The sequence below is a fragment of the Lacerta agilis genome, chromosome 15 (genome assembly GCF_009819535.1).
Source record: "Lacerta agilis isolate rLacAgi1 chromosome 15, rLacAgi1.pri, whole genome shotgun sequence".
Taxonomy (NCBI): Eukaryota; Metazoa; Chordata; class Lepidosauria; order Squamata; family Lacertidae; genus Lacerta; species Lacerta agilis.
Window position 1 is genome coordinate 22,158,067 of NC_046326.1, and position 6,671 is coordinate 22,164,737.

The following is a 6,671-nucleotide window of genomic DNA, read 5'->3' on the forward strand; positions in this document are numbered from 1 at the left end:
AGTTCAAGGTTACATTCAGCAAGGCTTTTAAGCTGAAATCTTTCCGAGTCTTCATCTTTACTGGATCATTTTTAAGATGTTTTAAAGATGATCTTTATTGTTTAATCGCTTGTTGTTTGCTGCCCTGGGCTCCTTTGGAAGGAAGGGCACGATATACATTTTGTTTATTGTTGTTGTAGTTGTTAATTCACGTTAGGCAAAAAAAAAAAAGCACAGTATGAAGCAGGGCCAATGAGGGTGTGACCTTAGGGCCAGATAGGGAGGCATGTGACCCCTGGGTCTGAGGTTTCCCAGCCCTGCTTCAATGGTACACTAATATTTGCTGCTGAAAGTAGACAGTCTCAGCCAGCCTAATGGTAAAGCCAGCTCTGGCTTTTAATGAATCTTAAGTTACTTGAATAAGGAAAATCTCTTTACCTAAGCCAGTAGCCCCATCTGCAGTGCCAGTACGCCTTTGGCTTTGGATCAGGTCCCCATACACTTTTCTTTACCAAAGAACACTCCAGACATTGGATCCAAGTACATAGACAACATTCTGGCAACGTTCCTGTATATACACTCCTAGAGCAAAAATCAAACATGTCTTGATATTGGCCAAGTTTCAAGTCAATGGGAGAATTCCCAAAGGGGCTTAGTAACAGCAAAGTCAGGCCAATGGTGAGAAGTCGTAAAAACCTCACCCTTGTTTTCCAAGTCTAGAAAGATATATATATATATTTCCCCTAGCTATAATTGACTCAACAAAACATGCCCAGACTTTCAAATGCTTATCCATGGAAACAGGAAGTTGGAGACTTTCTCTTCCTGTTTTAACAGCTACGCAAGTGGAACAACTCTACAAAAACTGTGGCCTTGCACTCTTGTCAATAAGAGTGCCTGAACCAGGCCCCACACTATCACTTTTTATGAATGTAAGACTGAAGAATTTGACAGATAAGAGCAATGTTTGGCATAATAGCTTTCATGGCAAGAACAGCAACAAAAATAAAAAGAACTTTATTCAGATGCATAATTTCTTTCTTGTTTCACCTCTGCAAAACATCGTGGTCATTCATGAGATGACTCAATGTTTACATAGGTATCTGACTTTACCCCCAAATTCTAGGAAGGGGGGGGGCGGACAAATCTGTCCATTTTCAGTTTCTCTCCATTTCCAATTGCTCCAGTCTTAAGTTCAGTTTGCCTCCATTCCACATCAGTTTGATAATTTTATGACTGCATGAAAATTCGTAATATTTTTGTGCAAATTTCTCTTTGAAATAAATGAATTTTCCCTTACATTCTCTCCCCACACCCCCAGCCATGCATGTGTAACGCTGTTCATATTTTATGCATAGAGAAATTTGGAGATCATTGAAATCTGAAGTATAGCTGTACTTTGGTTCATTGTAACAGTCTCAGAAGTGTGAAACTGAGTGACTGAATTCCACCATCACCAGTCCCTATGAGGAAGCCGAATTTTCAGACGTGAAAATCCTGCTTTGCAATATTATCTCCAGATAGATGCATGAATCAAGAGTTGTCTCACTCTCACCAATTCCAACTGCAGAAGTTTTTTTTTTAAAAAAATTAATCTTTTTTTGCGAAAAAAAATGCCTCCCCTTTTGCCTCTTCCCCCCAAAGAAGCACCAAACTTTAACACTTTCCGGTCCATATCTGCCTTTTATTTATTTCAACTTCTATTGATAAAGCAGATGTGGCTCACTGTAATCCCAGACTGACTTTGACTGCAGCCAGTTTGTTTTGAGAGAAGGCCAGAATCTTTCATGGTTGCTTCATAAAATGCCATTTAAAGCACAGTCCAATACCACCCAACAATTCGCAAGGGGAGAAAAACAGTGCATACTTAAAAAAAAAAGATTTAATATGCAAACAGCTACCAAGACAAGGTATTTAACTACCATATTATTTAAAGTAATCTGTTCGGTCCACAGAAGGACAAATTTGCAATTTTCAGACTGTTGATGATAAAAAAGGCAATGGGAACAAACCAGGTTTCCTCCATAAATTCCCAAACATTTATTTGAAAAATCTTTCTCCCCCCCCCCTACCTTTCTAGGACAATCAAATGAAGGGCATCAATTACATGGTATATAATTATTCATTTCCGGAATGAAGGTTTTTCTTGAGGTGGGCAGATCCCCCTGCCGACCCTCTAAGAATTAAATGACATTTATTAAAATGAAAGCATTAGGCCACTAAAATTAGGCATGTTTTAAAACGATGCTAAGCACTCAGTCAGAGCAGCTAAGACCCTTAAGATTTAAGGAGTAAACACTCAACGGGTTTTAAATGTTTCTCTAGATAATTACAGAGCTGAAAATACTTTTGTCAATGGTAACGTAAGAAGGGATCCTTCTAAAAATAGGACCCCACAAAGGGTGTATTTTTAATCCAAAGCGCATGCTTTTAAGTGAGAGGAGGCTGGAACAATGCTGGTTGTAGTTTTTTTTTAACATTCCAATTTAAAGCAGTGCAGAGATGATTCCTCCAAGCTTTCGTTCTTCAGATTTACTGGTTGTTGTTTTTAAATAATCAGAATTAGAAGCACTGGATGCATAACGTTCTGGAATTTTCAAAGCATTTTAGAAAGCTGCATTTTAGAGAGAGTATTAAGAATATCCGAGTGCTGTTAAAACAAAAGTTCTAAGGCCAGGAATTTAAGCCCTGCAAAGTTCTGGATATCGGCCTGTTTCTAAATGAGACATAGATGCCGGAGACTCATGCATAAGTAGACAACTGAAGATCTAACATTATTCTTTGCAAACAGAAACAAGCGTAATGAGGCGGATTTTACTTGCAGATGACACCAACCATCCAGGATTCTTGTGAGAGGAAAGAAAGGAAGACTTCTCCCCCTGAACTTGCCGGTGCAAAACCTAACGCTCTGAGACACAAAAGCCCATCTTTACACGCAGCTCCTGTTCGAGCAAAGCGTAAGTTGAAAACTATCTTTGGCCTCTTTCAGAAAACACTGCTGAAAAAGAGATAAGCAGAAGGACGGGCAGAAAATCCCTTCCTTTTGCCTTTCCCAAGACTTTGATACCAGAGAGCAACAGTAGAGTTTTCTTAAGCCTGCTATAGAATCAGAGCACTGTTTTCACTCTGCAGCTGCGTCTGATTTCTTACCGCTCGCCAGAAAATAAAAAGCCAAGTCATATATACATATATACCCTCCCCTCCCAAATCGCCAACACACAAAAAAGTCTCTCAAGATACCTCGGCATTTGACATACGGGCAGCGAGCGACAAAAATGAGAAAGGCAAAAGAATCGGCTGCCGCACCAGCATTATAATTCCTAATTTTGCAGGACGAACTGCGGAGCTGTTTATCATACCAGTGCACTATAGATAGATAGATATGTGATGAATAACTCTCTGGTAGATATCTTCTCCTTCCTTCGCTACCACCTCCCCTTGACAGGGGCCAGTGATAGAGAAAGAGGTTCAGAAAAGCGGCAAAGTGAAAGGCGGAGAAACAATAGGCAACCGTGGCATTGACAATGCCGCCTGGACCCTTTTTTTTCGCTCCTGCTGTGACACTTCCATTCAAGAGCAAGAGAGGCTGCCATCATAAGAATGGACAATGGCATGAGGAATATGGGGGGAGTGGGGGTGGAGGAAAGAGAGAGAGGGAGAGAGGGAGAGAAAACCAGATGAATACAGCGCTAAGATGGCAGAGTTCTCACCTTCTCCACTTTTTTTCGGACATTCCGGATGGAGACGTCCCGCCAAGAGGAGCCTAAGAGGATGTTCGGAACCTTTGGGCAGTTCTGAAGACTTCAGCATTTGCAAATGCAATTTTAGAACTGTTTGTAGGGGCATATTCACTGGATGCCATCTGTGTGTGTGTGTGTGTGTGTGTGTGCGTGAGTGTGTGTGTGTGTGTGTGTGTGTGTGTGTGTGTCTCCTGTTTTATGTCCTGCTATCTGCATCACACACCTCTATTAGTATGAAGACTTTCTGTCCATGTAAGTAAGTGAGGGTGTGTGTTCCTTAAATGTTTGAATCGAGATAACACATCTGCATGCATTTGTTAAGTGAAGGATAGCCTATAGCAGTTACTACAACTATCAATTAGTCAGCGATAGCATGAGATCCCCATGCGTAGGGGTGTACAAAAGGTGGGAAATATGCAAATAAGCTCTAACACCTGGGTCACGTACAGTAACTTTGCCTGCAACAAAAATGCTTCTCATTTTCTGCCTTTTTTAAAAAAACAAAAACAAAACAAAGGATCTTCCCTTTCTGTTTTCAGTACTAAAAGGTTATTCACAATAATATTAGTATTCGATTTTGCAATTCCCCCCCCCAAGATGTTATGCTTAATTTTTTTAGAGGTTAAAACTAGGAGGAAATTAAAATATTGCTTTTCAAAGCTTCTAGGGGTAATCCATGGCTGTTTCTGAGAGCAGTCAGTTTCCAGAGAGTGGAAGACAGATATGAAATGCATATAACTTTCTTGCTATTTCCAATACAGATCTAGTTTGAAGTTGGGAAAGGGGGCAGTGGGAAGAGATTAAATATATTTTTTTTAAAATCCAAAAGAAAACGAAAGAAAAAGAAAATGGGAAGGTGTAGTGTGTGGGGATTATTTAACGAGCTTCTCTTTTTCGGGGGATTCATAAAAATGGAGAGCATGTTTTCTTTTCCTTTAAAGGCATTGTTCACATTAAGATTGTTTTAAATAGGTTTTTCTTTTTTTAAGAACCTGACCACCGTCAGTTTTATGTTTCGCTTGTTATGTTCTTATCAGCTTTAACCATAAGGAATATATTTATACACACACACACACACACACACACACACACACACACACACACACATATATATATATATATATATATATATATATATATACATACATACACATACATACACATACAAATCTCTCCTATGCATGTGCTTGTAAATTTAGCTCCCAGAGGGTGCAAGCAAGCTGGAAACCAACCTTCCCAAATTATTAAGCTCAGTAAAACCCCATAACAAGAGCTAAAGGCAGGGGGAGGTGTAGATCATAATCTAGATACTGAAAACAAATGTCGGAAAAGGACAGAGTGTTGTTTTTTGCCTTGCACCTAGTCCTTGCCCACCCTTCGAAGCATTTTGGCTGCATTCAATGCGCTTTGCGGTCCTTGGATGCAAATAATTTCATTTCTGCTAAACAGCAACATTTGTGTAGGTATTTAATGTGCAGACAGAGCTCCTTGCAGTGGCATAAGGTTGCATGCTGGCAGCCGGCCAGCTCAGTGGCTGGAAGCCTGAGCAACGATACCAAAGGGAGCTTTTTTCCCTCTCACCCTCAGCAACCCCGATACCCCTTAGATTCGCTCATCCTCAGAGGGGCTGGGAATCCTGAGAAACAGAGGGGAACGGCAAGGCAACCAAAAAGAAGCCTGTGTGTGTGTGTGTGTGTGTGTGCCTGATGAGAGAATTGCTTAATGTGAGGCACAATGTGAGACTTTTAAAAATGAAAAAAAAAAAAAAATACATCCAGTCATTGTATATGAAAGGGCTGCAATGCTATTAAATGGGTGTGCCCGAATCCCAACCATTCTGATACCCTTTGCAGCCCAATCTCCTACAGGTCTGTTCAGAAGGGAGCCACTGAGCTCAATGAGACAGCCCCTGTGCATTTATTTGTTTGTTTGTTTATTTATTTCAGCCATTGCCAGCATGCCCCTCGCCAAGGGCTTCGGATTACAGCTTGCAATGTGCACTGGTGATCGCGACAATATGGAAAGCACTGCATTTTAAAAAACTTTCGTCATCTAGCTCTTTCCCCTTCCCCCCACCCCCAAAAGACAGGATCGTGTTAAGAAGCAAAGGGAAGACCTTGTATGATTTCTGAGCTTTGTGACCTCATGGAAGAGCAACCCTCTAGCTCTGCTCAGATATATTTTTGCACAAAACCTCTGACTAGGGACAAGCATAGAACTACAAAATCATCTGGCTCTCCACTGAACAAAGAAATGTTAAAATATATGCACACGGTGCAGGGGGGGGAGGAGGGGGGGAAGTGACTTGCAAACCCTCAACTGTTCCTCCCTCCCTGAGCGGGGCTCTGCTGCAAAAATGAATCCATGCGCTTTCTGAGTTAGCCATCTGCAAACCCACACCACGCATGGAAGGTGTTAAAAGGTGGCTTTATTCTTTCAGCAAATAGCTAGATAGCTAGATATTAAGTTTGGATGGGATCCAAAATTATGCTTTTTGATTACCTGTTTTAGAATCAGCGCTTTGTGCCTTATTTGAGGAGGGAACAGAATGAGATCATTGTTCAAGGGCTAAGTACCTGGGATGAGCATGTTGTAGCTACAAGAACAGAAGAGGCAAGGACATACCGGTAGTGGGTTCATGACTATGTGCTTCTTCTCCTTCTCCTGAGTACTTGTCTTCTTTATATCTATATAAATCGAAACATTTTCCTTCCAAAACACAGCAATATAAATTGACCCTTTCATTTTTAGAAGACAAAATAGTCTATGGGAAGGAAGCAGCCCCTTCTCACGTACTTCAGTAACACCTCTGAATATCTTAAGGGTGTAAGCTTGTACACACATACCTGGGAGTCCCAGGGATGAATGTACACGCAAGATTGCACTGCTAATTTTGCCAGTTTTGCACAATTCAATATTCCATGTTGTCTGGGCATATCGGAAACATTTGTT